General features: G+C 38.2%; 2 long non-coding RNA genes across 5 annotated transcripts in view; one reads left to right on the plus strand and one right to left on the minus strand.

Moving 5' to 3' along the window:
• LOC145503464 (uncharacterized) overlaps positions 1–24,216 on the minus strand; it is a 55,060-nt gene that overhangs the window by 17,795 nt on the left and 13,049 nt on the right. The window lies entirely within an intron of this gene.
• On the plus strand, positions 1,187–3,131 carry LOC145503475 (uncharacterized). The gene is made up of 3 exons (XR_014051481.1): positions 1,187–1,507; positions 1,653–1,749; positions 1,938–3,131. It is a non-coding gene; the product is annotated as an uncharacterized LOC145503475 (long non-coding RNA).

Consider the following 24,216-nt stretch of genomic DNA (forward strand, 5'->3'; position numbering starts at 1 on the left):
GAGTCTTTAAAACCAAGAAATTTCTAGTTCAGCTTTCTCCTCTCATTGAAAACCATCAAGACATAATATAATTTGAGACAGTTCTCATATCAGCAAGGAATTAAAAGAAACAAACATTATATGTAAAACCAAAAATCACTAAAATTTAGTCACTTAGTATCAAGAAAAGAAAATTTTTAGTATAGTACAGGTCTTACTATTTTTAATCAAAGAAATTTTACTTATCTTATTTCTCTAGCATAGTTCTTTTTCTAACATATAATATAAGCACTTTTTAAATTTAAAATAAAGTAGAATAATTTTACTGATTAAATAGTTCATAAGAAACAGAATGAGAAAAAAATAGTTTCAATGAAAATTATCATTGACATACATGCTTAATATTGTTGAAATATTATAATTGTGATGAGTACAAAGTGTTTAATTAAAGAAATCTTCTCAAGTGTTGCATATTTTATTCAGAGTTTTGCCTTGATTAGGAATTATGCAGTATTAACATCTACATTTCCTGAAGAGAGAGGCAAAAGCTTATGTCTAGTTGCCAAAAAGCAACAAGCCATTCTCATTACATATTTAGATGTAAAAATGAAATTAGCATGTGACTATGTCTTTAATTCACATTTTTCTCTGGCAAAATATTACAATTTTTCTTCAGCCAAGCCCTAAGCAGAACATATACAATTAAATGTATTATTTGAATTTGTTTGCTCTGAAGCAACTCTTCTGAAAACAAGCAGTATGTCTCAATTTTATTTACCAACTGTATTAAGGGGGATGGGAACTGTCCAGTCTGTTTTAAATATGTTTTCATGTAATAGGGAGCTCAATAGTGGTGCATCTATCCTTTGGAAAACTGAATAAACATGGCCTGCTTTCTACTTGTCTACTTGTTCAAAGCTGTCTTGAAAATTTGTGTTTATTTGCTGTGTTTTCTTGAAAGTTCTCTGCTTCTAAGCTCCTATACACGCTTCCCTGGTGGCAGATGGTAAAGAATCTGCCTGCAATGTGTGAGACCCAGGTTCGATCCCTGGGTTGGGAAGATGCCCTGGAGAAGGAACTGGCAACCACTCCAGTACTCTTGCCTGGAGAATCCCACGGACAGAGGAGCTTGGTGGGCTACAGTCCACGGGGTCACAAACAGTCGGACACGACTGAGTGACTAACACACACGCAAGCTCCCATGCACGTGTGCTGTTCTAGTTCTCTGCTGTGTCAGACCTTGATGTGAACATTCGCTCTTTCATTCTCTCCTCAAAATTTCAGTCTCAGTTAACATTTTGTGATTTCATGAACATATTGAATATTTGATAGGTTGTGAGGGAGGATGATTTCACACAATCTGGGACATTCCCTCATCTTGCTTCCTGTTTTTGTTTCTTCCCTTCTATTCTATTAGCTTCCAAAGCCTGGATGCCCCTGTTTGTTTCTCCTGTGTCATAGACTGCTCTCTCCAGTGGAGCAGCCCTACCAGATTGCTCTTCCTCCCAGGTCACCGCCTAGAAGCCTGGTGAGCAAATATTCTCAATTTTTTTATAGGGAGTTTGGAGTTGACATGTACATACTGCTATATTTAAAATCAATAGGGAGCGGGGCTAAGATGGCGGAGGAATAGGACGGGGAGACCACTCTCTCCTCCACAAATTTATCAAAAGAACATCTGAACGCTGAGCAACCTTCACAAAACTACTTCTGAACGCTGGCAGAGGACGTCAGGCATCCAGAAAGACAGCACATTATCTTCGAAAGCAGGTAGGAGAAATTATAAAAGATAAAAAGAGAGACAAAAGAGTTAGGGACGGAGACCCGTCCCAGGGAGGGAGTCGTGAAAGAGGAGAAGTTTCCAAACACCAGGAAACCCTCTCACCGGCGGGTTTGGGGGAAGATTTCGAATCTCGGAGGGCAACATAACTGGGAGAAAAAATAAATAAAACCCACAGATTACGTGCCTAAAGGCAACCCAGCAAAGAACCCCAGACGCTCGCATCTGCCACCAGCAAGTGGGGGCTGAACGGAGAGGAGCAGGCGGCACTGCTTAGGGTAAGGACTGGGCCGAATGCCCTGAGGGCAATCTGAGGGAGCTAACCTGAGATAGTAACCTAAACTGTGGGACAGCCAGAGAGAGAGAACTATCCCGCGAAAAGCCCAAATCTAAGGCACTGCCAGCCCGCTCACAGAACAAAGGACTGAGCGTTACCAGAGGAGAGCTAGCCGGCTGTGGACCGCCCCATCCCCCACCGGACACAGCAGGCAGGCGGGGCCAGCCACAGCCGGAAAGGGGCAAACTCGGCCCCAGAGAGGGCACCCCCTACCAAACTGCAAACAGGCTCCCAGTTTCTAAGCAAAGACAGCCTGAGATCCCAGAGGGTCGACAGCCGCCGGGAGGGTCACAGCCAGAGACCAGCTCCCCAGAACCGACACAAAGCACACCCGAGCCGGGCGCGCCCGTAAACCGAGGCGGGGACCAGGGAGGTGAATAGCTGCACCGCCCCAACAGGGGAGAGTGCACTCGCCAAACTCCTGGCTGCCTGAGCTGCTCCGACCAGGAACGGCACAAACCGCGGGCCCAACCGAGTCTGCGCCTTTGTGGAGTACCCGGGAACCTGAACCTGAGCGGCTTAGACCTGGGAAGTGCACGCATCTCAGGGCCCACTCCCCGGCCGAGTAACCTGAAGCCTGAGCAGGGCAGACGGGGAAAGCACACACGCCGTGAGCGGGGGCGAACCCAGTGCGGCCGAGACAGTGCAAGCTCTCCACACACACGCCAGTGATATAGGTTTGCAGTGTTCCTCCCTCCCCGCAGCACAACTGAACAAGCGAACCTAAAGAGACCACCTCCGCCCCTTTGTGGCAGGGCGGAAATTAGATACTGAAGAGACCTCCAAACAGAAGCCAGATAAACAGAGGGAAGCGCGTTGGAAGTGACAGGCCAACAGATTAAAATCCCTGTAGTTAACGCCAACTGCACTGAAAGGGGCCTATAGATTTTGAAAAGTATAAGCAGGAACAAGGATCTATCAGAAACTGAACAGACCCCATACTGCTCACAACAGCTCCAGAGAAAGTCCGGGATATATATTTTTACTATTATCTTTTTTTTTTTTTTTTAAATTTTTTTCTTTCTTTTTTCTTTAAGTCCTCTATTACACCTTTAATTTTCATTTTCATAACCCACTATTACCTTGCAAAAAAGAAAAACTATTTTTAAAGCAAACTGCATACATATATCTTATACCTTTTGTGTTTTCTTTTTTTTTTACTGTTTTTTTCCTGTTTTACTTTTTTTTTTACTGTTTTACTGTTTTTTTCTTTTTACACTGTTTTCTTTTTTCTTTTTTTTATACTGTATGTTTTATAAGAGTCTAACCTCTACTCTAGATTTTTAATATTTGTTTTACATATTTGATATCAATTTTGTACATTTAAGAACCCAATCTTTAGTACCCATTTTTACTCAGGAGTGTGATTACTGGCTTGATTACTCTCTCCCCCTATTGACGCTCTTTCTTCTCCCCCAGGGAACCTCTATCTCCCACTCTCCTCCTTCTCTTCTCAACCCAATTCTGTGAATCTCTGAGGGTGTTCTGGGTACCGGAGAACACTTCGGGAACAGAATACTGCCCAGATCTCTCTCTCCCCTCTTGATTCCTCCCTTTCTACTCATGCTCACCTCTATTACCTTCCTCCCCCCTCTCTTTGTATCTCTGTGAACTGCTCTGAGGGTTCCAGACTGTGGAGAGCACAGAGGGAAGTGCATACTGGCTAGACTGCTCTCTCCACATACGAGTCCCCCTCTTCTCCTCCTGGTCACCTCAAACCCCCCCCCCCCCCAACTTCACCTCTCCATGTAACTCAGTGAACCTTTCTGGGTATCCCTCACTGTGGAGAATCTTTTCACCATTAACCTAAAAGTTTTATTATTGATGCTGTATGGATAGAGACGTCTTGAGGCTACTGCAAGAATAAGACTGAAAGCCAGGGGAAACATTAATTAATAAGAGGTCATCCAATAACCTCCATATATACACTGAAACCAAGCTTCACCCAAGAGCCAATAAGTTCCAGAGCAAGACATACCATGCAAATTCTCCAGCAACGCAGGAACATAGCCCTGAGCATCAATATACAGGCTGCCCAGAGGCACACCAAATCCACAGACATCTCAAAACTCAATACTGGACACTCCATTGCACTCTAGAGAGAAGAAATCCAGCTCCACCCACCAGAACACCGACACAAGCTCCCTCAACCAGGAAACCTTGACAAGCCACTCGTCCAACCCAACCCACAGTGAGGAACCTCCACAATAAAGAGGAACTTCAAACTACCAGAATACAGAAAGGCCACACCTAACGCAGCAATCTAAACAAGATGAAAAGGCAGAGAAATACTCAGCAAGTAAAGGAAAATGAGAAATGCCCACCAAACCAAACAAAAGAGGAGGAGATAGGGAATCTATCTGAAAAAGAATTTAGAATAATGATAATAAAAATGATCCAAAATCTTGAAAGCAAAATGGAGTTACAGATAAATAGCCTGGAGACAAGGATTGAGAAGATGCAAGAAATGTTTATCAAGGACCTAGAAGAAATAAAAAGGAGTCAATATATAATGAATAATGAAATGAAGGAGATAAAAGACACTCTGGAAGGAACCAACAGTAGAATAACAGAGGCAGAAGATAGGATAAGTGAGGTAGAAGATAGAATGGTGGAAATAAACGAAGCAGAGAGGAAAAAAGAAAAAAGAATCAAAAGAAATGAGGAAAACCTCAGGGGCCTCTGGGACAATATGAAACACCCCAACATTCGAATCATAGGAGTCCCAGAAGAGGAAGATAAAAGGAAAGGCCATGAAAAAATACTCGAGGAGATAATAGTTGAAAATTTCCCTAAAATGGAGAAGGAAATAGTCACACAAGTCCAAGAAACCCAGAGAGTCCCAAACAGGATAAACCCAAGGTGAAACACCCCAAGACACCTATTAATCAAATTAACAAAGATCAAACACAAAGAACAAATATTAAAAGCAGCAAGGGAAAAACAACAAATAACACACAAGGGGATCCCCATAAGGATAACAGCTGATCTTTCAATAGAAACTCTTCAGGCTAGAAGGGAATGGCAGGACATACTTAAAATAATGAAAGAGAATAATCTACAACCCAAATTACTGTACCCAGCAAGGATCTCATTCAGATATGAAGAATTCAAAAGCTTTACAGACAAGCAAGAGCTGAGGGAATTCAGCACCACAAAACCAGCTCTCCAACAAATGCTAAAGGATCTTCTCTAAACAGGAAACACAGAAAGGATGTTTAAACACGAACTCAAAACAACAAAGTAAATGGCAACGGGACCATACTTATCACTAATTACCTTAAATGTAAATGGGTTGAATGCCCCAACCAAAAGACAAAGGCTGGCTGAATAGATACAAAAACAAGACCCTTATATATGCTGTCTACAAGAGACCCACCTCAAAACTAGGGACACATACAGACTGAAAGTGAGGGGATGGAAAAACATATTTCACGCAAACGGAGACCAAAAGAAAGCAGGAGTCGCAATACTCATTTCAGATTAAATAGACTTTAAAATAAAGGCTGTGAAAAGGGACAAAGAAGGACACTACATAATGATCAAAGGATCGATCCAAGAAGAAGATGTAACAATTATAAATATATATGCACCCAACATAGGAGCACCACAATATATAAGACAAATACTAACAAGTAGGAAAGGGGAAATTAACAATAACACAATAATAGTGGGAGACTTTAATACTCCACTCACACATATGGATAGATCAACTAAACAGAAAATTAACAAGGAAACACAAACTTTAAATGATACAATAGACAAATTAGATTTAATTGATATTTACAGCACTTTCCACCCCAAAACAATCAATTTCACCTTTTTCTCAAGTGCACACGGAACTGTCTCCAGGATAGATCACATCCTGGGCCATAAATCCAGCCTTGGTAAATTCCAAAAAATTGAAATCATCCCAGCCATCTTCTCTGACCACAATGCAGTAAGATTAGACCTCAATTACAGGAAAAAACCTATTAAAAATTCCAACATATGGAGGCTAAACAACACGCTTCTGAATAACCAACAAATCACAGAAGAAATCAAAAAGGAAATCAAATTATGCATAGGAATGAATGAAAATGAAAACAAAACGACCCAAAACCTATGGGACACTGTAAAAGCAATGTTAGGGGGAAGGTTCATAGCAATACAGGCGTACCTCAAGAAACAAGAAAAAAATCAAATAAATAAACTAACTGTACACCTAAAGCAACTAGAGAAGGAAGAAATAAAGAACCCCAGGGTCAGTAGAAGGAAAGAAATCTTAAAAATTAGGGCAGAAATAAATGCAAAAGAAACAAAAGAGACCATAGCAAAAATCAACAAAACTAAAAGCTGGTTTTCGAGAAGATAAACAAAATTGACAAGCCATTAGCCGGACTCATCAAGAAACAAAGGGAGAAGAATCAGATCAACAAAATTAGAAATGAAAATGGAGAGATCACAACAGACTACACAGAAATACAAAGGATCATAAGAGACTGCTACCAACAGCTACATGCCAATAAAATGGACAACTTGGAAGAAATGGACAAATTCTTAGAAAAGTATAACTTTCCAAAACTGAACCAGGAAGAAATAGAAGATCTTAACAGACCCATCTCAAGCACGGAAATCGAAACTGTAATCAGAAATCTTCCAGCAAACAAAAGCCCAGGACCAGACGGCTTCACAGCAGAATTCTACCAAATATTTAGAGAAGAGCTAACACCTATTCTACTCAAATTCTTCCAGAAAATTGCAGAAGATGGTAAACTTCCAAACTCATTCTATGAGGCCACCATCACCCTAATTCCAAAACCAGACAAAGATGCCACAAAAAAAGAAAACTACAGGCCAATATCACTGATGAACATAGATGCAAAAATCCTTAATAAAATTCTAGCAAACAGAATCCAACATCATATTAAAAAGATCATACATCATGACCAAGTGGGCTTTATCCCAGGAATGCAAGGTTTCTTTAACATCCACAAATCAATCAATGTAATACACCACATTAACAAATTGAAAGATAAAAACCATATGATTATCTCAATAGATGCAGAAAAAGCCTTTGACAAAATTCAACATCCGTTTATGATAAAAACCCTCCAGAAAGCAGGAATAGAAGGAACATACCTCAACATAATAAAAGCTATATATGACAAACCCACAGCAAACATTGTCCTCAATGGTGAAAAATTGAAAGCATTTCCCCTAAAGTCAGGAACAAGGCAAGGATGCCCACTTTCACCACTACTATTCAACATAGTTTTGGAAGTTTTGGCCACAGCAATCAGAGCGGAAAAAGAAATAAAAGGAATACAGATAGGAAAAGAAGAAGTAAAACTCTCACTGTTTGCAGATGACATGATCCTCTACATAGAAAACCCTAAAGACTCTACCAGAAAATTACTAGAGCTAATCAATGAATATAGTAAAGTTGCAGGATATAAAATTAACACACAGAAATCCCTTGCATTCCTATACTCCAATAATGAGAAAACAGAAAGAGAAATTAAGGAAACAATACCATTCACCATTGCAACAAAAAGAATAAAATACTTAGGAATATATCTACCTAAAGAAACAAAAGACTTATATATAGAAAACTATAAAACTCTGATGAAAGAAATCAAAGAGGACACAAACAGATGGAGAAATATACCGTGTTCATGGATTGGAAGAATTAATATAGTGAAAATGAGTATACTACCCAAAGCAATCTATAGATTCAATGCAGCCCCTATCAAGCTACCAGCGGTATTTTTCACAGAACTAGAACAAACCATTTCACAGTTTGTATGGAAATATAAGAAACCTCGAATAGCCAAAGCACTCTTTTTTTTTTTAAATAAATTTATTTATTTTAGTTGGGGGCTAATTACTTTACAATTTTGTAGTAGTTTTTGCCATACATTGACATGAATCAGCCATGTGTTTACATGTGAGAAGAATGGAACTGGAGGAATCAACCTGCCTGACTTCAGGCTCTACTACAAAGCCACAGTCATCAAGACAGTATGGTACTGGCACAAAGATAGAAATATAGATCAATGGAACAAAATGGAAAGCCCAGAGATAAACCCACGCACCTATGGACACCTTATCTTCAACAAAGGACAATGGATAAAAGACAATCTCTTTAACAAGTGGTGCTGGGAAAACTGGTCAACCACTTGTAAAAGAATGAGCCTAGAACACTTCCTAACACCATACACAAAAATAAACTCAAAATGGATTAAAGATCTAAATGTAAGACCAGAAACTATAAAACTCCTAGAGGAAAACATAGGCAAAACACTCTCCGACATAAATCACAGCAGGATCCTCCATGACCCACCTCCCAGAATCTTGGAAATAGAAGCAAAAATAAACAAATGGGACCTAATTAAAATTAAAAGCTTTTGCACAACAAAGGAAACTATAAGCAAGGTGAAAAGACAGTCTTCAGAATGGGAGAAAGTAATAGCAAATGAAGCAACAGACAAACAATTAATCTCAAAAATATACAAGCAACTCCTGCAGCTCAATTCCAGAAAAATAAACGACCCAATCAAAAAATGGGCCAAAGAACTAAACAGACATCTCTCCAAAGAAGACATACAGATGGCTAACAAACACATGAAAAGATGCTCAACATCACTCATTATTAGAGAAATGCAAATCAAAACCACAATGAGGTACCATTTCACGCCAGTCAGAATGGCTGCTATCCAAAAGTCTACAAGCAGTAAATGCTGGAGAGGGTGTGGAGAAAAGGGAACCCTCTTACACTGTTGGTGGGAATGCAAACTAGTACAGCCACTATGGAGAACAGTGTGGAGACTCCTTAAAAAACTGGAAATAGAACTGCCATATTGACCCAGCAATCCCACTGCTGGGCATACACACCGAGGAAACCAGAATTGAAAGAAACGCGTGTACACCAGTGTTTATCGCAGCACTGTTTACAATAGCCAGGACATGGAAGCAACCTAGATGTCCATCAGCAGACGAATGGATAAGGAAGCTGTGGTACATATACACAATGGAATGTTACTCAGCCATTAAAAAGAATACATTTGAATCGGTTCTATTGAAATGGATGAAACTGGAGCCCATTATACAGAGTGAAGTAAGCCAGAAAGAAAAACACCAATACAGTATACTAATGCATATATATGGAATTTGAAAGATGGTAACGATAACCCTATATGCGAGACAGAATAAGAGACACAGATGCATAGAACAGTCTTATGGACTCTGAGGGAGAAGGTGAGGGTGGGACGTTCTGGGAGAATAGCATTGAAACATGTATATTATCATATGTGAAACAGAACACCATTCCAGGTTCAATGCATGAGACAAATGCTCAGGGCTGTGGCAATGGGATGACCCAGAGGGATAGGATGGGGAGGGAGGAGGGAGGGGGGTCCAGGAAGCGGAACACATGTAAACCCATGGCTGATTCATGTCAATGTATGGCAAAAACTACTACAATATTGTAAAGTAATTAGCCCCCAACTAAAATAAATAAATTTATTTAAAAAAAAATAAGTACATCTTGCTAGTTGACACACAGTTATGTTAATGTGGTTAGAGTTGAAGAGTAATTTAAATATAATTAGGGCTTCAAACGTAAATGGCATAGAACATGGAACATGTTTTCCTATTTGTGCAGATTTTTTTTACACAAATGAAAAATAAAAATAAAAGTAATTTGTAAATGAAAAAAGATAAAATAAAATAAAATCAATAACAAGCACCTACTGTATAGCACATGAAACTCTGTTCAATGTTATCTGGCATGATATGAGGAGTTTGGAAGAGAATGAAAACACGTATATGTATGGCTGAGTCCCTATGCTGTCCCCCTGAAACTATCACATCATGATTAATCAGCTGTAATACATTACAAAATAAAAAGTTAAAAGAATCCTCAATTTTTTAACAAAAAGTATAAATTCTCTAAATACTTTTCAGTAAATGCCGCATCCCATTTTAAATCAATTCCAAAAGAAGACACTACCTGCAGAGAGAAAAATGTATCAAACATATCCGCATTTATTTAATAATGTAAAAGTCACAGAGATAGTATTATCAAATTAAAAAAATCAGAGCTCAGCCTTAACCATGCCTTTAAAATATCTAACAACTACAGTTAATTTTATGTAAAGAGAGGGAAAAAACTTTAAATAAACAGGGAAATTAAGGTTTGGAAGATGCTCTGGCTTGTGAAGTGAGTAGGTAAGAATAACTGACAATTTTCAAAGGCAGGTAGGATGAAATATACTTGGTAAGATCAAGTTTCTTTTTTCAACGATTAAGAAATAAATTCGGAGAGAAAATAAGCATTGGGGGAATAAAATACGCATCCATGCAGCCAGCACCAAGCACAAGAAATAAATCATTACAAATACAATTGAAGTCTCTCATGAACTCTCCTTTATTGCATTCCTCTGAATTTCATCTTGTTCTTTGGAATGTTTTATATTTCTACTGCATATGTATGAATTCCATAAATATATGTACTAGTATTATTTTGCATATTTTAAAACATATAGAAATGCTATTACATTCTTTATATTGTGTAGCAGCTTGCTTTTTCAACACTGTTCTTAAGATTTGCTCATGTTCATACAGTTAGTTTTAATTCTTTCAATTTGACTACTCGATAGTCTTTTTGGCATGTGAACAAATAGATATTTATCTATTAGAATCCCACTAAGGGACATTTAATTTGCTTTTTTTTCTGTTAAAACCCATACTGCTGTGAACATTTTGGTAAGCTTCTGTCTGTGTACTTGTGTGATTAGTATATGTCTAGTAGTAAAATCACTGGGTTACAATGGATGCAGATCTTCAATTTTATTTCATATTCCAAATAGATTGTTAATGCGGTTGAACCAATTTACACACTGCCAGGATTATATTATCTTCATTAACACTTTTAATTTTACCCAATGACGTGCTTGTGAAACTGTATCTCATTGTGTTTTCAAGTGGCATTTTCCTGAATAAATGTGAAGTTTAGTTCTTTCAGTATGTATACTGGCTATTTGGTCTGTCCGTGGGTACATTTTTTTTTTTCATATCTTTGCCAGTTTTGTACCATGTCAACTTGTCTATGTTAGAACTATGTTTCCCAGAATTCCTTTCTCTGGATAGTTCCAGTTTAGAGTTGGCCAAATCAAAATTTGTATGAGATTTGGGAGGTAGAGTGAAGGATCTGGTATCTTGCAGGGCTGTCCGTGTTTCCGCCTTGTCCTTTCTTTTCTCCACTACACTTAGATCCTCTTCATGATGGCTAGCCCAGATGACCAGTTGTGATCCTAAGCTCCGCACCAGGTCCAGAAGGACTGGCCCTTTCAGAGGCCTCTCCACTAACACCCCTTTCTGTTCACTCTTCAGGCAGTGGGAGCAGCTGGCTTCAGGGGTGCAAGTTAGTGACTTGTCTCGGATTCTCCAGTTTCTTTCTTTGGAACTTTGTTTGCCAGTTTCTCCTATAGCTGTGTAGGTTCTTATTAATATAAGTTTCTCAGGCAAAACAAAACTTTAAAAACTGGGAGCAATCAGAAAGTCATGAGAGCCTAACAGGCTAACAGATTTGAGAGAGAAGATAGAAACTGAAATTAGCCTAACATCTGGCATGACTTGTTTTGCCAAGTATTAAACATCTATCTAGATTCCAAGAAGATGAATATAACAGAAGCGGGCAAACTGGGTGGAAGGTGACCAAAAGGTCAAGAAACTAAGCAAAGCTTTAGGCAGTCTCATAGTGACCAGGTGGAGAGAAAGGACAAAAGAAAAAAATTAGAGTGTGAAGGTCTCCAAGGAGAAGAAACCTTAGTAGAAACTTTGGCTTTTAATTGGATGACTGAATGGATGCACTTTATGAGTGATAGCTAATAATAGTAGAACAGAATTTACAAAACTGAAGGCCAGCTTCAGTTTGAAACCTAGACTGTATAAAGGTAACCTGTCCCTCATTTCTTAACTGATAGAAGCAAATTAAATTCTTTATAAAGATATTATCATTCTGCTTGTTATTTCTAGAAATTTTCATACAAAATTTCCTGCATTCAATAAAATTATGATATATTCAACTGAAATACTGTATAAAAATAAAATTTATACCATGAGCTGAAACAACAGATTAGGAAAAAAAAAAAGTAGAAACAAACACATGGGAAATACAGGTGTTTTAAAATAACTGTCATTGAAATATTTAGGAAAATAGAAGACAAGATGAATTTTAATAGAAAGTTAAAATTCATAAAAAGAAACCTAAGAAAAATTTAGAAGTAAAGGATACAAAAATCAAATTTGAGGACTCAATGCATGCTGCATACTCAGTCATGTCTGACTCTTTGTGACCCTATGGGCTGTAGACCACCAGGCTTCTCTGTACATGCGATTTTTCAGGCAAGAATACTGGAGTAGGTTGCCATTTTCTCCTCCAGGGGATCTTCCTGACCTAGGGATGGAACCTATGTCTCCTGTGACTCCTGCATTGCCGGCGGATTCTTTACATGCTGAGCCATCAGGGAAGCCTCAGTAAATGAGTTTAAAACTGATTAGCACGGATAAAAGGAGGATTAATAAACTGAAGCATGAAAGAAAAGATGTAAGAACACAGAAAAGAGACATATGGAAACGTAGTGAAAAGTTATAACATCTAACATATGCAATTGATGCTCCCTAAGGAGAAGAGAGAAAATTGAGAAAGAATCAATATTTAAACAGCCAAAGACTGAAATTTTTGCAAAATTGGTGAAACACTTATAGCCACATATTTAAGAATCACAACAGACACAGAGCATGGTAAATATAAAGAATATCACATGTGGAAATATCATAGTAAAACTTCCTGAAAATTAAAGGGAAGAAAATTCTTAAAATCAGCTAATGCCAAAAGATATTTTAAAATGCAATTTAACAAGTTGAGTTTAAAATTTACACAGAAATGCAAAGGACTAAAAATAGCTAAGACATTCTTGAAGGGGAAAAATCTCTTGAGGATTTTGAGTGTAGACAAACATTTTGAAAACAAGATACAAAAAATGTTGATAAGTAGCATCGCGTCAAAATGCTGTTCATAAATAGATGCCTTTAAGAGAGTGACACAAAGAGTGAAGAAGGTATCTGCTAACATATATGTCTGGCAAGAAAAATAAAGACAAATGAACAAATGAAAAATGGATGAGACATTAACTGGCACTTAAAAAATTTAGAATAACTGAGTGGCCATTGCACTTAAGAAAATATTCATTGCATTAATTATAAGGGAAATTCAAATTGTAATTATGAGATTTTTCTATACTGACCAGAATATTCAGACTTATAAAGTATCATAAAACCTTGTAATTGCAAGATGTGAATTAACTGGATTTATTACACATAGTTGGAAAAGGATTTGTATAAGGACTTTGGGAAATAATTTAGCATTATCTCTTCACTGTGAACATATATATTCCTGAAGACCAGCAATTTCACATGTAGGTTCATACTCAATAGAATGCATTAAAGGCTTTTTCAAAGATATTCTTGAGTATTTTATTTTGAATTAGTCAATAAATCAATCCAAGTGTCTATTAAACACAAAATGAACAAGAATTTTTTAAAAATTTATTTTATTGAAGTAGAATCAAGTTTAATGTTGTGTTAATTTCTGCTGGACGGCAAAGTGATTCAGTTTTACATGGAAGTATTTTTTTATATTCTTTTCCAGTATGATTTATCATAGGTTATTGAATACAATTGCCCAGTGCTATGCTATAGAGGAGGAGCCTGTTATTTATCTGTTCTATATATAATAGTTTGCATCTGCCAATCCCAAACTCCCCATCTATTCCTCCCTCATCCCCCTCCCTTTGGCAACCGCAAGTCTGTTTTTTGTTTGCCATAAGTTCATTTGTGTCATATTTTAGATTCCACATATAAACGATATCATACTGTATTTATATTTTGCTGTCTGGCTTGCTTAACTTTGTCACCTAGAGGTGATAATCTCTAGGTCCATCTATATTGCTACAAATGGCATTATGTAATTTTTATGTGTGTGTGTTGTGCTTGGCAGCTCAGTGGTGTCGTCTTTGCTACCCCATGGACTGTAGCCCATCAGGCTCCTCTGTCCCTGGAATTCTCCGGGCCAGAATACTGGAGTGGGTTGCCATGCCCTCCTCCAGGGGATCTTCCCAACCCAGGGATCCAACCCAGGTCTCCCACATTGCTGCTGCCGAGTCGCTTCAGTTGTGTCCGACTCTGTGCGGCCCCATAGACAGCAGCCCACCAGGCTCCCCCGTCCCTGGGATTCTCCAGGCAAGAACACTGGAGTAGGTTGCCATTTCCTTCTCCAATGCATGAAAGTGAAAAGTGAAAGTGAAGTCGCTCAGTCGTGTCCAACTCTTAGCGACCCCATGGACTGCAGCCTACTAGGCTGCTCTGTCCATGGAATTTTCCAGGCAAGAGTACTGGAGTGGGGTGCCATTGCCTTCTCCGACATTACAGGCGGAGCCAAAGCTCAGACTCAGACTTTACCGTCTGAGCCAAGGAGTATTCCTCTCTCACGCACATCTTCTTTATCCAGAATGGGTAAAATTTGATATACAGCAATGAAGATGAATGAACCCTACCTAAATAAGTTAAAAAGAAACTATGGGCTTCTGCTCAGGATGGCTGCAGCATGCAGAGCAGGTTGGGGAGGAGAGGAAAAACAAGCCCTCACAGCCCCCCTCGGCTAGGCAACATAATGTGGCAGCACCATTCAAATACACCCTGAAACTAATAGCGTCTAAACAAGGCTCCTCTAACGCGGTTGGGGGCGAGGCTTCTAATGAGCAGAAGCGGGGACCTGCACGCCCAAAGTTCCTAAGGTCTTCTCACAGCTTCCACGACCCAACGTGGCCAGACACAAGCGCTGCCTCTTCTACTCCGTGGCTCTGAGGGCAGCGCTGAGGAAGCTTCATTTTGATCTCGTAACTGAGGACAATGTAAGAAATGCGATATTAAATTTTAAAAGTATATATTTGTGGGCAGTCTGTCTGCCAGCACCTGAAATCTAACCTTAAGAGGGAGCTGACCCTGCTGGAAGGTGAGCAGGGCTTTGCCAGAGTGGGGTGGGGGTGGCGAAGTTTGCTTCTCTCTGAGGGTGTAGAAAGTGGGAAAGAGGGGTGCTTTTGCCCTAGCAAAATGGTGATGCCCTAACGGGATCATCCCCCAGTGGTTCAGTGGAGCCCTGGCGGGCCTCAGTCCCTAGGGTCGCCAAGAGTCGGACACGACTGAAGTGACAGCACGCATACACGACGGAATCATAATTTTTCTTAAATCCATGGTAGAGCTGAGGCTTTAAGACAGCCAAGTAGCCTGAAATCTGAGGAAGGACAGATCCTTCAACAAGAGACTGTAGATCAATGAGACTGCCGCTTTTCTGATTTAGTTCTAGATGCTCCAGTATTCTTGCCTGGGAAATCCCACGGACAGGGGAACCTGGTAGGCAACAGTCCATGCAGTGGCAGAGAGGCTGACAGGACCGGAGCAATTGAACCCAGCACGACAGCAGCTCCATAGAGACCAATACGGGGTTCCCGCAGGCAGAAAGCCAGCTAAATGCTAACTTGTCCCAGGCAAGATTCCTTCCTTCAAAATTTTAGATCGCTCCAAATTTTTCTGTTTTTCATCTCTGTTCAAAAGATAGTTCAAATCTTTTCCCCCAGAATTTATAATTGTTTTCAGCAGAAGGGTTAGTCCAATGCAAGCAATTACATCATTATTAGAAACTTGCAATTACATTTTTGTCTTGATTTTTATCGAATAACTTTGCTAAGCTTTCTTGTTATCTTAGTGACTTTTTAATATGCATTTAACATTTAAAATGTCCAACGCATAATGTCCGAGAAGAAAATATTAGTTTCTCCACTTTAATCTGTCTGTATACCTTAGTTTTGAATTTCATTTTTATGTTATATTGACAAGAATCTCTGGAAAAAATGTAAAAATCATCACTAAAAGTGGATGTTCTTGTCTTACTCCTGATCTTGAAAAAAATTGTTTTCACTATTAAATATTATGTATGCTGCAAAATTTGATAGATACTATTTACTGAGTTATGCAAATTTCCTTCTATTCCTAGTCTTCTAAGAGTTTATTGTCATATATAAAATATTTAATTTTATTAAATATGTGATCTTCATCTATTGTGATAATATAATTTTTCTTCTTGCAATTATTATCACAGAGAGTTATTATATGAGTAAATGTATAGATTATCTAATCTTACCAGCAACCTTGTATTCTAAGGATAAATCCAGACTTGTCTTATACAAGTGGGTGGGTAGCAGTGTGTGTGTGGGGTGTGTGTGTGTGTGTGTGTAGGTAGTAATATGTTATTTCTGGATTCAAGTGGCTAACAATTTTGTTTTATTATCTTTATTTTCTGATCTTGGTATCAAAATGATCACAGTCTCATAAAATTGGGAATTTCTCCCCTTATTTTTATTACATGAAACTGAGTGCATAGAATAAAGATTTCCTGTTATGTAATTTTTGAAAGAATTCCACTGTAAAATCATGTGACTAGTGTTTAATTTGTAGATTTTTAGCTATTCTTTCAATTACTTTCATTTTAATAGGTCTGTTCTCCTGCTAGTTTATGTTTTCTTGAGACAACCCTAGTGACATACATTTTTTTCTAGTAATTTATCCATTTTGTGTGAATTTGCAATATATCAGCATAAAAATATATGATTATTAAACCTACGGTATGCATAGTTCTGTCTCTTTTAAATGTTTAGTATTTTTTCATCTGTGCCTTTTCTCTCTCTCTTTTTTTCTTATCTTTCTGTGAACAATGGCTTTCCCCATTCTTTTTTTTCTCCTTCTGTAATGCAAGTAGATATATGCTGTTCTTTTCATTTTATGCTTCATGTCACTTTTTTCTCTTTCCCATTCCCTATTTCTTTTTCCTCATGTGTTATATTCTGAATAATTTCTCCAGTATATACTCAGCTTCATTAGGTTCTTCCCAATCTGTTTTTTGTTTTTCTTTTAACCTAATTCTTGCCTCTAAGGGTTTTTTCTTTTTTAATCACCATTACATTTTTTCGTTTCTCACATTTCTTTCTGTATATATTCCAAACTGCTTGGTCTTTCTGGAAATACCTTGTTTGTTTCCCATGTGTTTAGTTTCCTCTATCGCCTCTCTAATTTTAAACAAGATTATATGACATATCTGATACGTCTTTCACCTGAAGGTTTCAAGACTGTGTATCTACCATTTGTTTGGTTTTTTTGACTTTGGCTCCTTACGGATTTTTTTCCTCAGATTTTGTAACTTTGAATTGGGAAATCCTGTTCAGTTGACCTTATCTATTGGAATCCTGGGAGGATGGTCTGATGTTTTCTCTCTAGAGAGTAGATTTTTTGGTATACATCTTCCAGTCTTAGCCATTACCTCTTTAGGAAATACTTTGAAAAAAATTTTTTATTGAAGTATAGTTGATTTACAATATTGTGTTAGTTTCTAGTGTCCAGCAAAGTGATTCAGTTATGCATATATTCTTTTCCACTCTGCTTTATTATAAAATATTGAATATAGTTCCCTGTGATATACAATAGGAGCTTGTTGTTTATCCATTCTATATATAGTAATTTGCATCTGCTAATTGGGGAAGTACTTTTACATTAATTTTCCAGACTATGAAAACTGTGTGACTTTAAATCCTTAAAATTATTAAAGCAAGCCTATGCAAACAATCGGAGAAGGCAATGGCACCCCACTCCAGTACTCTTGCCTGGAAAATCCCATGGATGGAGGAGCTTGGTAGACTATAGTCCATGGGGTCGCTAAGAGTCGGACACGACTGAGCGACTTCACTTTCACTTTTCACTTTCATGCATTGGAGGAGGAAATGGCAACCTACTCCAGTGTTCTTGCCTGGAGAATCCCAGGGACGGGGGAGCCTGGTGGGCTGCTGTCTATGGGGTCGCACGGAGTCGGACACGACTGAAGCGACTTAGCAGCAGCAGCAGCAGCATGCAAACAATGTTTCAGGGGAGCTGTTTTGGTTTGGTTTTTACCCAGAGCCGAGGATGACATAAAATGCCTTTGTCATGTCCATTTTCAAGTGGAGAGATTTTAATGAAGTTCGCACTTTCGTAGTAGATGATGTCCTTCCGGGGTCGTGGTTGCATGAGTCATCTTCATTCCAACTTATCAACTCACAGATGCCCAGGGCTTCATGTGGCCTTTAAAGGCCAAGCCTCTTGATTACTCAGCCTAGCAAAACCTTCAGGGCTGCCAAATTGCCAATGCCTGATTATCACACTGGGTTTCAGTTTCTCCTACTTTAGAAGACAGTAGAGATTTCCTTTAGTTACTTCTGAACTCAAACATTTATGTTAAAGAAGTTTATCCAGGACTTTAACAGATTTTCCTCAAGAGGGCTTTTATTTTTTATTGCCATCAATTCACAAAATTTTTAAAATGAAATATTAACCTCAAAACTCTGCAGTGCAGAACTATAGTCTAGGTTTTTCACCAGTTGATGATCACACCTGAAAACTATAAAGTATTGCCCAGTTAATAAAATGGCTTACTATATCAAACTATACTAAACAAACTATTGCTTTGTTATTTAAAAATAACAAAAAACAATTTATGAAGAAATTAAACTGTTCAAGGTTATTGAGGACTTCAGACATTTTATTTTTCTGGGTAATGGCTATCATTATATGCGATGTTATCAATCAAAATGAATAACTTATAATTTTTGCTTATTAACTTATTTTAGAATAGTCACAATAAATCCATTATATTTTAACATGAGATATTTTCATGAAAATTATGTTTTCCAGAAAAATAATGAGAACAGAGGCATTGTTTTGTATTTTTGCATATCTCCTTAAGGTCTGGCATAATGTGAAAGCGCTGGATTCTCATATGTTTCTGCATTCAGTGTGTTGCAATATTTGGTTGAAATATATGAAGAAAATCCAGTCTCACAGAGACATGGAGTTAGGAAAGGGAGGAGAGTTTTAGTAACTTTTTCAGATCATCATAGGTATTCTTCTTTGATTCACTATCTGTCTAGCTTGTTAAATTCAAAGGAGCATGGCTAACCATGGGCTGCATAGTTGAAATAGTGTGGAATGAGGAAAGTAGAGATAGAATACATTTTTCTGTGTGTTCCTTCGTAGGAACAGGTATCACATATATTTTCAAAGCTCTGCCCTCACCTTAAAACTTCTTTTTATCTGCTTTCCCCAACTTTTCTCCCCCTGAGAATTTCCAAAACATCAAAGGGCAAGAGTTAAAGAAAACTAGAGAAGAGAGTCTAGAACACTGGCAACAGAAGAAGCTATGAATAGGAGAAATGATAGAGTGATAGAAAGAGGACCGGAATGCAAGATTGTAGGACAGAAAATAAAGCATAGTGGGAAGACAACAGAGAAGGAAGGCATGGAGCAGGGAGCAGAGAAACAAGAGGGGTCACAGGCACAAATACCCCAAGGACAGGGGAGGACTGAGGCCAGAAAAAGAGTTACTTTTACAGAACAATAAGAGCAATAAAAAAAGAAAATATTTAGCATAGGACGTCAGTCAGTTTCATCACTCAGTTGTGTCTGACTCTTTGTGAGCCCATGGACTGCAGCACGCCAGGCTTCCCTGTCCATCCCCAGTTCCTTAAGCTTGTTCAAACTCATATCTGTCAAGTCGGTGATGCCATCCAACCATCTCATCCTCTGTTGTCCCCTTCTCCTTCTGCCTTCAATCTTTCCCAGTATGATGGTCTTTTCCAATGAATCAGTTCTTTGCATCAGGTGGCCAAATATTGGAGTTTCAGGTGCAGCATCAGCCCTTCCAATGAACACCCAGGACTGATCTCCTTTAGGATGGACTGGTTGGATCTCCTTGCAGTTCAAGGGACTCTCAAGACTCTTCAACACCACAGTTCAAAAGCATTTGTTTTTCGGCACTCAGCTTTCTTTATGCTCCAGCTCTCACATCCATACATGACCACTGGAAAAACCATAACTTTGACTAGACGGACCTTTGTTGGCAAAGTAATGTCTCTGCTTTTTAATGTGTTGTCTAGGTTTTTCATAGCTTTTCTTCCAAGGAGCAAGCGTCTTTTAATTTCATGGCTGCAGACACTATCTGCAGTGACTTTGAAGCCCAAAAAAAGTCTGTCACTGTTTCCATTTTTTCCCCATCTATTTGCCATGAAGTGATGGGACCAGATGCCATGATCTCAGTTTTCTGAATGTTGAGTTTTAAGCCAGCTTTTTCACTCTCCTCTTTCACTTTCATCAAGAGGCTCTTTAGTTCTTCTTTGCTTTCCCCCATAAGAGTGGTGTCATCTGCATATCTGAGGTTATTGATATTTCTCCTGCAGTCTTGATTCCAGCTTGTGCTTCATCCAGTCTGGTATTTCACATGATGTATTCTGCATATAATTAAAAAAGCACAGTGACAGCATATAGCCTTGGTGTACTCCTTTCCAAATTTGGAACCAGTCCATTGTTCCATGTCCAGTTCAAACTGTTGCTTCTTGACCAGCATACAGATTTCTCAGGAGGCAGGTCAGGTGGTCTGGTATTCCCATCTCTTTAAAAATTTTCCATAGTTTGTGGTGATCCACACATTCAAAGGCTTTAGCATAGTCAATAAAGTAGAAGTAGATGTTTTTCTGAAATTCTCTTGCTTTTTCAATAATTCAGCAGATGTTGGCAATTTGATCCCTGGTTCCTCTGTCTTTTCTAAATCCAGCTTGAACAACTGTAATTCTCGGTTCATGTACTGTTGAAGCCTAGCTTGGAGAATTTTGAGCATCACTTTGCTAGCATGTGACATGAATACAATTGTGCAGTAGTTTGCACATTCTTTGGCATTGCCTTTCTTTGGGACTGGAATGAATACTGACCTTTTCCAGTCCTGTGGCCACTACTGAGTTTTCCAAACTTGCTGGCATATTGAGTGCAGCACTTTAACAGCATCATCTTTTAGGATCTGGAATAGCTCAATTAGAATTCCATCACCTCCACTAGCTTTGTTTGTAGTGATGATGCTTCCTAAGGCCCACTGACTTTGCACTCAAGAATGTCTGGCTCTAGGTGAGTGATTACACCATCATGGTTATCTGGGTCATTAAGATCTTTTTTGTATAGCTTTTCTGTGTATTCTTGCTGCTGCTAAGTCACTTCAGTCGTGTCCGACTTGTGTATTCTTGCCACTTCTTAATATCTTCTGCTTCAATTAGGTCCATACTATTTCTGTCCTTTATTGTGCCCGTCTTTGCATGAAATGTTCCCTTGGTATCTTTAATTTTCTTGAAGACATCTCTAGTCTTTCCCATACTCTTGTTTTCCTCTCCTTCTTTGCATTGATCACCAAGGAAGGTTTTCTTATCTCTCTTTGCTTTTCTTATCTCTCTTTGCTTTTCTTTGGAATTCTGCATTCAGATGGATATATCTTTGCTTTTCTCCTATGCCTTCCCTTCTCTTCTTTTCTCAGCTATTTGTAATGCCTCCTCAGACAACCATTTGGCCTTTTTGCATTTCTTTCTCTTGGGGATGGTTTGATCACCACCTCCTGTAAGTGTTAGGAACCTCTGTCTATAGTTCTTCCGACACTCTATCTATCAGCGCTAATCCCTTGAGTGTATTTGTACTTCCACTGTATAATTGTGAGGGATTTGATTTAGGTCATATCTGAGTGGCCTAGTGGTTTTCCCTACTTTCTTCAATTTAAATCTGAATTTTGCAATAAGGAGTTCATCACCTGAGTCATAATTAGTTTCCGGTCTTGTTTTTGCTGACTGTATAGAGCTTCTCCATCTATGGTTGCAAAGAATATAATCAGTCTGATTTCAGTATTGACCATCTGGTGTCCATGTGTAGAATCGTCTGGTGTGTTGTTGGAAGAGTGTGTTTGTTATGATCAGTGCATTCTCTTAGCAAAACTCAGTTAGCCTTCTCCCTGCTTCATTTTGTACTCCAAGTCCAAACTTGTCTGTTACTCCAGGTATCACTTGGCTTCCTGCTTTTGCATTTCAGTCCCCTATGATGAAGAGGACGTCTTTTTTTTTTATTTTAGTTTTAGAAGGTCATGTAGGTCTTCATAGAATTTTATTCATACATGAGGCTCCAGGAGACTGTAGTGGTCATCCGTGGCTGTCCTCACTCCAGAGATTAATGACCTGTCAGTAAAAATCTGTCCCTCCCTATTTTTCCTTAGTGAGAACATCATTGTAACCACTATGCACAGTGTTATCAAAAAGTTTTCAGAATATTTTCACTTTCTCTTAGCTTATTCTGTCTCAAGACTCAATAGTATTTTATTTCTCTGTTGTGTAAAATAACTCTTTCTTTCGTTTTATATGTTTTCTTTTTTCACATTTCAGACTTCCATCTTACGCCCAGTGTATCATTTTTGCAGATTAAAAAATTTTATCCTTGCGTCCCTATCTAATTAAACCATCCACTTCATGGTCTCAGATTCTGGTTGTTGGGTTTCATTTCTGTTGTGTTCTTATGACTTTGTGCAATATCCAGACAATTATTTTATTTTTTTATTTTCTTTTAAGAAACCAGCTTTTGATTTTTTTTTTCCCCTGAGATGGCACAGTGAACTGAAGTCTCTAGAAAAGGGTATATAATAATTGCCTAGTCCTTTATCTGGATTGTTGCTGGCTTTGAGCTTACCATTTTACCATCCCTTGAGTAAAGTCTGGATTAACCTTCCATAAGCCACTTCTTTCTGGATTTTCTCACATGGAAACTCATTTGCCATTATTATGCCCTCTTATACCAAAAAAGATTTCTGCTGTTTATCTCCTTTAGCTTAGAATTTCACTCCAATAAAGAATTTACACTTTATATTTATAGACTTAGAGATTTGACCATGGACTGCTTTCTCATAATTATCTATAAGGTATAAAAGGAGATTACAGAAACGAGTTAGTTATCCTTATCCTGTAATTCCTGTTCAAGTCCATTGCAAAATCTGCACTTACCACTTGGTGACTCAATGCATTTGAACAGTGTTTGATATAGAAAAATATCTGAAAATCTGAATAGATTTTAAAGCCACTTTTTCTCATTATTCCAAATAAGTCCTAATTCTTTTGAAGAAGCCATGTTAGCTTTTGTATAAACACATATCTGTATGTTTTCAATGTTCCAATCCTTTAAATTCTAACAACCTACATGAAATGCAAGAAAGAGTTAGTAATTGACCATTCTCATTATTCCCCCTGAAACTCTGTTATAAATGATTATCATGTTGGAAAATCACCAGCTGTCTTGCATGGTGGTGGTGGTGGTTTAGTCGCTAAGTCATGTCTGACTCTTGCAACCCCGTAGACTGTAGCCTGCTAGGCTCCTCTGTCCATGGGATTCTCCAGGCAAGAATACTGGAGTGGGTTGCCATTTCCTTTTCCAGGCTGTCTTGTATAAAGCTTGAACATTCTGGGAAATATTCCACAATTGCACACCTTAAATTTTTTCTATTTTATATGTCAGTGATAAACTGATATATATTTATTTTTATGTTTTCTTAGTGATTTGGTATAGAATAACCTATAGTTTTACTTTTATACAATGTAGAAAGTCCAAAATACCAATTTCTAAAATAATTTGGGAATAAGAAGCTCACTAGACATTTGCCCAGTAAAGACCCAAACAGTTTATTATTCTTTGATGTTTTATCTTTTTCAATCCCAAATTCTGCTTTTACATCATGATCCTCCAGCTGTTGGATTTCTTAATGAAATGTCTCTTTATTACATGATTATTAGTTTAGAAACTCCTATAACAGGCTCTTTAACATATATTTTGTCTCATCTTGTTTGTAATTGTGACCATTCAGTTAAATGTGGAAGTCAAATTATCCTATGAAATTACTGTGATAGAAGAGACAATGGTTTAGACATCAGGGTCAGGGCTGGGATTGAAGGCATCCATCCCCACTTTCCCACCCTATACACGTTGGCTCTCATTAGTCCACAACTTCTTCTCAGACAATAGCTCTTATGTCTGAATCACTTAGGGGCCATGTTCCTCCTAACACCATGTAGGGAAAACTTACCACTTTCTAGAGAAGTTTTAAATACGGAAAAGGAGAAAATCCAGGAAGAGTTAAAGCAGTGGTTTTCAA

Source organism: Giraffa tippelskirchi, chromosome 1 (assembly GCF_054371585.1).
Source record: "Giraffa tippelskirchi isolate mGirTip1 chromosome 1, T2T-mGirTip1v1.2.pri, whole genome shotgun sequence".
Classification (NCBI taxonomy): domain Eukaryota; kingdom Metazoa; phylum Chordata; class Mammalia; order Artiodactyla; family Giraffidae; genus Giraffa; species Giraffa tippelskirchi.